Here is a 9047-nt window from a genome sequence, read left to right on the forward strand (position 1 = left end):
CTTCTAATTATATATTATTTGAGACAATATATTCATGTAACCTTTTTAGAAAAGCTTTATAAATTGATCACAACAGTCCATATTAGGGGTACAATCTTAGGGGGTTCCCAGAGGCTCCTCTGTAGATTAGTAAAGAGTAAAGAAAACCACTCTACCCAATAGGACTCAGTGCTTAGCCTAGAAGATCCCATTCAGCATTTCTGTGGTGCTTAGTTTCAGTCCTCAAGCTATGGATTTGTATCTCCAGAGACAGCATCCTTGTTCACAGCAGCATACAAAGATGAGAGAGAACATACCTGATTACCTACCCGTCAGCCCTATTGTCTCCCTGCAAGTTTGTGTACATAGAGTCAAGCCCTTACCTCTTCCTAAAAGTGCAAAATTTCAAGAAGTTAAATGAATAGAGATTTATTGGCATTGGAGTAGATCTGGGCAAGGAGTGGGAGCCTGGAGATTAATGCAAGGAGGGAGGGGCAATAGAAACAATAGAGAAACATTTTGGGCAGAATATTCCAGAAGTTCTGAGGGATAAGTTTCTGAGTATAGCCTCTCCATTTATTAGCGGTCTACTGAGGGAATGGTATGATAGAAGGGAAAACCTATCATGGCAGCAGGCTTGCTACGCCATGGAAGAGAGAAGAAATCAAAGATGAGAAATCTAGAAGAAAGTGAAGAAAGCCTTATTTGATGTCTGCCTAATACAGCATGGCAAAAATACCCTCCATATATCCATGATTAATCTAGTGAATTGGAGATAGCTCACCTCCCAATGACTTCACAAGTATCTGCTTCAGTTAGCTCTGGTAAATGAAATAGCCAAATCGTAATTCACTTTTCTGATGTAGCTGCAAAATTAATCTAAAAAAATATCAAAATAAATCATTGCTTTCAAATTATACTGTGTACCTTCAAAAAATGAAACCTACATCTATCTCTGAATTGTTAATAATATGTATTAAGGTTATACCAAACAACAAAAAGGAACTTTTTGTAGAAAACAATGATTAAATCGAGGCTGCCTGACCAGTGATTTAAATCATGATTTGAATAATGATTTAAATCAATATGATTTAAAACAGATCTGCCCTGGTTTGCACTGCTCTGCAGACAGACAACTTTAATGGCCAGTCCTGTCTGTCTGATTACCTTTGCTGAACCTGTGCACATGGAAAGTGCTAATATTACCTTCTGTATTACAAGTTTTCCTAAGGAAAAACTATTGTGACTTTCTTTTTTATAAAGAAAAGGAGGGTAATATATATTTGTGAAAAGAAGGGAATCAATTTTCCTTAGTTCTAAAGGAGTTTATAGATTTATAGAGGAAATGGCAGTAAGAGGATGATATAAGAGTGTGACCCTAACAAAATGAGCATACCCTTGATTGATATAAAAAGTTCATCTGCATCCTCTGAGTAAACAGAAAGGGTCTTGGTATTATTAAAATCAAGATGGTCAGGCTGTTGACTTTGTGTCCAGGAATTGGCCCAAAGTTTGAAGATATTATTCATAAGCAAATATTAAAGCAAAGCCATAACACAACCTGTAGAATAATCATTGCCCAGGTATGCTATTTGGTGCAATGCCTGAAGCTGTCTTTACCCCATCACCACTTTGACCCACATTCCATCCAGTCACACTTTAACTGAACAGCTCTGCTTGGTTACTTAAAAAAGAACATTGAAAACACTTTCTCATAGTTCACAAGCTACACTTTTTGAAAGTTATAAAGTCTAAAGCTGTGATTATTGCAAGTGTTCAAAGTAAGGGATTGCAGGAAAGCACTGTCATTCCTCTTCCATCTCTTTCTCTGGCTTTGTAGAATGCAGTTTCTCCTTTTGTTGATAAAGTGAATCCTTATCAGGGAGGTAAAGAAATGGGAAGTGGAAGCAGTGCTAAGGTAGTGGTACCTACTTAAACTGCTTCTTGAGCTACCAGCTTCTTACCAATAGGGTAACAGCAGAACATCCGATAATAGTAACAGAAGAGGTGTCCTTCTTCCTGGGAGACACAGAGGAAAGAGATTACTAAATCATTAGCTCTACTGGGAAAATGAAAGGGAGAGGAAGGATCCTCTCCTGCCTCCCTGAAGTACATAAGGAAAAAATCTAAAGAGCACTGTCATTCACTCCTACCAGTATTCTGCCTGAGCCTGGCCACTTATAATGGTCCTGTTAGCTTCTTTCCTCATCCTGACACTTCAGACAAATGAATATAAGAAAAGCAAAAGGCAAATGAAAATCCATGTGGGAATGCATAAGGATGAAAGAAAAGAGCTGAAAGAAGAAGTAGAGAGTACAGAGGAGGGAGGGGAACAGTGAGCATAGGAGAGGTGAAGAAATAGGGGAAGAATAGTTGCAAGGAAAACCTGAAGTCAATGTGTGCAGGATGGGCTACACTATCAGGACCGTATTGTCTTACTAATTCATTTTAATGGTTGCCAAGGTAAAGTGCCATAAGATGTTGATGCAAAGGACCAAGCTAGCTTTTCATAATTAAACAGCATCATGTTTCAGAAAATTCTGGATTATATAGATCACTCCCTAATAATTCAGGTTCAGAAATCTAAAATCTGAATCGTGCAAACAATGAAATATCACACACACATCTTATCTACTTCATACATCAGAACAACTGCTGATGAATGGGATACTCTGCCAAGTTTTATAAATATGACCTTCCCATTCCTTTATGCTATGTACTTAGGATAAGCCTTTCCTGTTGGTAGGCTGCCTAAATTATCATTGTAAGGCTGAGTCCAATTTCTACTATGGTTCTATTGAGTTTTGTAAATACTTGTTTAAATAAATGTTTAAAGATCCTTGTTACCCTCTTTGTACCCTGTCTGAATTTCCACTCTCCTTCCTGTAAACACATTTGTTTCACACAATACTCCAAATAGGGTCTTAGTTTTAGGCTCACAATGAATGTCTTCCTGTGACTTTTGTTGTCTGTCCCTGTAGTACAGCTTCCCCAGAATTCTGTGTTCTTTCTTAACTACTACAAGAGCTGGAGCTCAGGATTTCTTATTTCTAACTGCTCCTGGTTGCAGGTTTTTTTTCTTGGTTGATGCTGCTTAACATTTTTGGCTGTTCACAGCATGATCAACTGGGTCGGGTTTTTTCAACTCAGTCCTCATTACTTCATACTTTTCATGTTCAGTTGCATAAAGTACTTGTAAGCGTGTTGACTTGCTTCCCCCTTGTCTATTCACAACACAGTTTTCTTTTGATATTGCCTATGCTTCCCACTTTCATGTTTGCAAATGTGTCCCCCTTGGTGGAATATTATGTCCTCCTATGTGATCTATAACCATTACTGCCACTCCCTGTCCTCTGTTACCAAGCTAATTTTATATCCAATTGAGTATTTCACCATCGGTGCCGTATTTGCTAACCTTATAAATTAATCCATTATTTGGCACTGTATTGAGAGCCTTTTCAAGTCCAAGTAAATTATGTCTACTTCTTCACCCCTGTCCACTCTCATTGTCACTTCCTCAAAGAAATGAATCAAGTTTGTTAAGCATGACCTCCCTTTTGTAAATCCATGCTGACTATCTCTAACCAATCTATATTAGATTGGTATTAAATCAGGACACAGACTCAAGGGGGCCTGATATATTAATATAACCTAAGGTTGCTCCTTGTGGGATGAGACTTGGGAGTCACAAATACAGCTAAAGCTAACAGTGCTTGGTCTGATGGCTTGCTGATAACATGCTAGCTCTGAGCTTTCCCTCACGGAGGTTGAGGCCTGAGCTTTTCAGGGAGAAAGGAAAGCTGTTAGCTGAATTTATCTAGTGTGCTCTCTAATGCAGTAGTAAATGTGATAGTTGAACATGAGCAAAGAATCAAGCTACACTTTTATTCCATGAAAAAGGTGAAAAAAAATGAGCCCCACAATTTTCTTACTCCCTTGGACTTTAGTATTTTATTATTGAACCCCACAAATAAGCATACTCATGCACTTCGAAATGACAAAAGTATGCCATGGTGTACGTCAAAACCTTCATAAAAAAAATCAAAGCCAATACTTCCTTAATAGGCATTTTCTGTTAAACATTTTGTCCTATTTCAAGTACCCTGCCTTTATGAAAAGTATTTCTAGGATCTTTCAGTTCAGCCTTGGAAAATTCTATCCTGCCCTCTCACTCAAAGTAAGTAATTTTCTGAGACACAAATAAAACAGCATTTTTGGTGTATGGTAAAGGGCAGGTGAACAAATATTGTGCACAGACTGGTTAATTTCCATCAGTACCATGCAGCAGCAGCTTTCCCTTGCCCTGCACACAGATCTGGGGGGCACATGCCCCCCCATGCTTGCCCTGGAGTGCACGCAGTGGCAGGAACTGCCCCCACAAATAAGCCACTCCTGGTTCCATCCTGTGCCCCACCCTGGCTGGCCAGTACCTGTTGGCATTCCTTTGCTTCAGCTCCCAGGGTGGTTGCTCCCCTCCCCTCCCCCCGGCCCTTGCCACAGCACTGATTTCCATTAAATTTTGTAAAGCTGGTCTCACAATTTTTCTAAGTGGCCTATCAGGCTGGAATCTTTCAAAAACAAGAAGTGTCAGAGTCCATAACAATAACAATGTTACCTCTCTATATTCCTTATTGAGCTCAATTAAATAATTTTTCCCATTCTCTTGTGTATTTTTATTTAAAATTGGCATTTATGGAAGAAGATTTCTTTGGAAAAATGTAAACTTGAATTTAAAGACATCTGATTTCTTTCTATAAGAGGTTCCAGATCCCCCCAGACCACTACTTGGAATACTCTGCTCCTAGCAGCCAATTGTCTAAATTAGGGTCACTCCACATTCATTGCAGAGTGAACTGGACCTCAAAGAGTGTGAAGGATGTGTTGTACTAGTGACATCTCAGGGTATTAGTGCATCAACAAGTGAAATGAAGTCTTTGAATTCTGTCCTGTAATTAATAGAAAGTTTGAAAGGTATAAGAATGTGATGTGCTCACATTAGGGCCCCTCTACATATGCAGTTAAAGGCGCGATGGGATCTAATGCACAATCCACACAATTGCACCTCCTGCCATACCACACATGCATGGCAGGAGGTGTGATTGTGAGATCATAAATCCAGTCCCATCATGCCTTACTGCCAGTGCAGGGGGAGCCTGATCCCAAACCCCCTCAGCTAGGGTGGCTAAGGGGGCTGCAAGTGTGAACCACATATCCCCTGCTGTGAGAATGCACCAAGCATTCCCACAGCTGGGAAATTGCAGCAGCTGGACACTCAGCTGGGGGGGGAATGCAGACCCTACCCAGGGCTGGGAACCCCGTCAGCTGGGAGCTTCCAGGCTCAAGGGTGCACATGCTCCACCCCCCAGCTGGGTCATCTGATCAGCTGACAGAGGCCACAGAGGGCCCTGGTCACATGTTCAATTAATGGTGTGATAGGTAGCAGCTACAAAGTTATTATACATATTTTGTGGACTAACTTTGTAGCTTATTCCTCTCGTTAGCATGCCATTAACAGATTGAACATGTGGCCTGGTAATCACTTAGGGCATGATTAATTGGTTAATCACACCTTAAGTATAATGTACAGATGGGGCTTTAGTTTCTCTTATAATATGCACTTCTGTTTTCTTGAAGAAATTCTGCAACTCGAGGTGTTTTATTCAACTTCCTGTAGAGGATGGTTGGAATACGCTAAGCAGGAGAGACTAAAAGAATGGCTCACTGGTTTTTTGGCAAGTTAATTTGGAAGACAGTGGTCTTAGTCACAGCTGAGACTCAGTGGTGCACCACCTTGAGCACCTGTAGTTTGATGCTTTCATTTATTCCTGACGCAGAAGTGTAAGCACATTCCTCAGACTGCTTTTCATGTCCTGTGGAGATCATGTCTTTCTTCTAAGAGCTAAGTTTGAACCAATAGGTCTTCATTCATTTACTAATTTGTCCCCATATTGAGACTTACGAGTGATAGTGCATCAGATGAGGCAGCATATAATTGCGTGTCTTCTCCAGGTTCATGACTTGCAACCCTGTGGTACACAATGTAAATATTAAATAGGAAAAGAGAAAGTAGGGGACCTTTTGGAACTCTCTATTTTGCCATCTTCAGAGAACAGGAGCAGGGACCCATCAGGACTTGCCAGTAGAGCACTGCCCATTTTCTCATTAAAGATTACACATTCATCTAGTGCCAGCACAAGCAGTAGTTTGGTGGTTGTGGTTGTTGTTGTTACTCTTACTATTATCATTGTTCCCTAGGTTCATAACATGTGCTAGTATGTGTATATATCCTGACAGGGAGTAAAGCACTAAGTCGTGTGTGGCTTGCTTTCAGAGAGAGAGAGAGAGACTCTTTCAGGTAATTGGGCTCATTCTATTTCCAATATTCTTAAAACCTTGATAGTTGACATCAGTATCAAGCTATTATGGATAAAGCAGCAAGTACCGTGCTTATTTTCTTGATGGGACATATTGCCTCATTTCTCCAATAACTTAGTGTGAAGTTATGGTAACTTCTTAGCTTATCTCTGATAGTGGATAGAAGCATCAATGTGTAGTCCAGTCTTAGCCTTCTTATCCACCACCATTATGAAATGTAATGGCATTTAGCAATGATGTAGTAGTATTAGTAGTAGTAGTTTTTTGTTTTGTCATGAACACTGATTAATAATGTCAAAAAAACTAGGGTTTACTTCCTATACAAATACAGAAAAAATGTCATTTTCCAGCATCAGCAGGCTTTTTCCCATGCTTTGAATATCCAGGGTGTTGACAAACATGCCACTATTTTCTCAATAATCTTCACAAAGAGATTGGAAACCAGGGAGTCATGACATAATCATGATATAGTTGGGGATGGTCCTGCTTTGAGCAGGGGGTTGGACTAGATGACCTCCTGAGGTCCTTTCCAACCCTAATTTTCTATGATTCTATGACTATTAAGTTTCTTCAAGAATGCTCAAATATTAAGGGGTCTGATATTATGCTTTCTCTGAAAGATGCTCTGATTAACTGTTGTGAGTCAGAAAACAGATAAGTCCTATAATAGACTTCAGCAAGTCATGCAAGGAAGATGAAGGTTTTGGGGCATGCCTAAGAGCTCCTAGGGCTTCTGATGCATAAACATTCGAGATTCCAACCAAGAAGATCTGCTGGATGACATTTCTGGATGAGGTATAGTTGTCTGTGTTGCTGTGAGGTTCTGTCCTGTTTGGGCAATTTGTGTCTCCAAAGCTTTTCACAGTAAGCTGGTTTGAGATGTGGAAACGATGTAAGCATGTGCTGGACCAGGTGACCTTTTTGCTTTATGGAACTGCTGGCTGCAATTTAGTCATTTCAGCCATGTCACAGGGGAAGCATCTTGTATTGCTGAATCCTGTATCTATAGATAGCATCATGATAGGAGAGGATAAGACAGAGGAGGTTGACATTGTATACCTAGACTTCCAAAAGGCCTTTGATCTGGTATCCCATGATGTTCTCATGGGAAACTGAAGGATTGCGGGCTTAACTGCTAGAAGAGGGCCAATGTTGTGGCCATATTCAAGAATGAGAGGAGAGGGTACCCAGGCAACTATAAGCCAATTAGCCTGACTTCTATCCCAGGGAAAATCTTGGAAAAATTAATCAAGTAGTCTATGTGTGATAGGCTTACAGAAGGTAGGGTTCTGAATGACACCCAGCATGGCTTCATTGTGGGCAAGTCATGTCTTAGCAATCTCATCTCCTTCTGTGACTAGGTAACCACCTGGGTAAGAGAGAGAAGGTTGACATTGTACACCTAGACTTCCAAAAGGCCTTTGATCTGGTATCCCATGATGTTCTCAAGGGCAAATTAGAGGATTGTGGGCTTAACTGCTCAACAGTTAGGTGGGTAGGAAACTGGATGTGGGGTAGGACACAGAGAGTTCTAATGAACAGATCTGTGTCATCCTGGTGAAAATTGGCCAGTGATGTCCCTCAGGGGTCTGTGTTTGGTTCAGTGCTTTTCAACGTCTTTATCAGTTATTTGGATGTGGGGGTGAAGAGCTCACTGGCCAAGTTCACGGATAACACCAACTTATGGGGGAGCAAGGTCACCCTTGAAAATAGGATGCAGATACAGGCAGACCTAAACAGGCTGGCAAGTTAAGCAGATTGGAACCAGATGAAGTTCAACATTGAGATGTGTAAACTGTTCCACTTGGGGATGAACAATCCCCTACACACCTACAGGCTGGGTGGCACCAAACTGACCAGCACCATGACTGAAAGGGACCTAGGGGTAATAATAGACTATAGTATGAACATGAGCTGTCAGTGCCATGCTGTAGCCAGTACGGTAAACAATACTCTGGCATGCATCAAATGATGCATCTCAAGCAGAAAAAGCTTGAGAGAGTCCAGAAAAGAACCACCTGTATGATCAGAGATAGGGGTGTGTAAAGTGGGCCGTATTCGATTCTTATTTGGATTTGGCCTGATTTGGGGCACAGTGATTTGATTTGATGATTCGAATCACTGTCCCAATTTGATTCAGCCAAATCTGAATCTGAAGATTCGATTCTGATTTGGAGAATCAGCGATTCGGCCATAGACACAGCTTAATATGTTTTTTCTACATACCTTGAGGTAGCAGGTGCAACTCCGGAATGCTGAGATGGTGGGGTGAATGGAGCGTCCCACAGAAGCGCAGAGGGGCACCCTGCATGCTTGGTGGCAAACCTGGAAGTGGACCAGATGTACTTCTGGTCCATTTCTGGGTCCACTGCTGAGTGCACAGGGGACTCCCCCCCACATAGCCTCCCTGGTCAATGATCAGCCATGGGGGGACCCTGGGTACCCCCACAGATCCAGGAGGCACCAGTTACTGAGAGGGGGGTGGGGGGCAGACCCAGAAGTGGACCAGAAGTGCCATATAAGGAAAGGCTGAGGGACGTGGGTCTCTTTAGCCTATAGGCTGTACAGGAGGGACAGGATAGGAAAGAGAGGTGGGGGCGTGGCACTCTATATTAAGGAGGAATACACATCCTCGTCAATTAGCAAGGAGTCAGGGGAGGGGCACTCTGAAGTGCTTTGGGTTACAGTACAAG

This window comes from Crocodylus porosus, unplaced genomic scaffold (genome assembly GCF_001723895.1).
Source record: "Crocodylus porosus isolate Cpor-Errol unplaced genomic scaffold, CroPor_comp1, whole genome shotgun sequence".
Taxonomy (NCBI): domain Eukaryota; kingdom Metazoa; phylum Chordata; order Crocodylia; family Crocodylidae; genus Crocodylus; species Crocodylus porosus.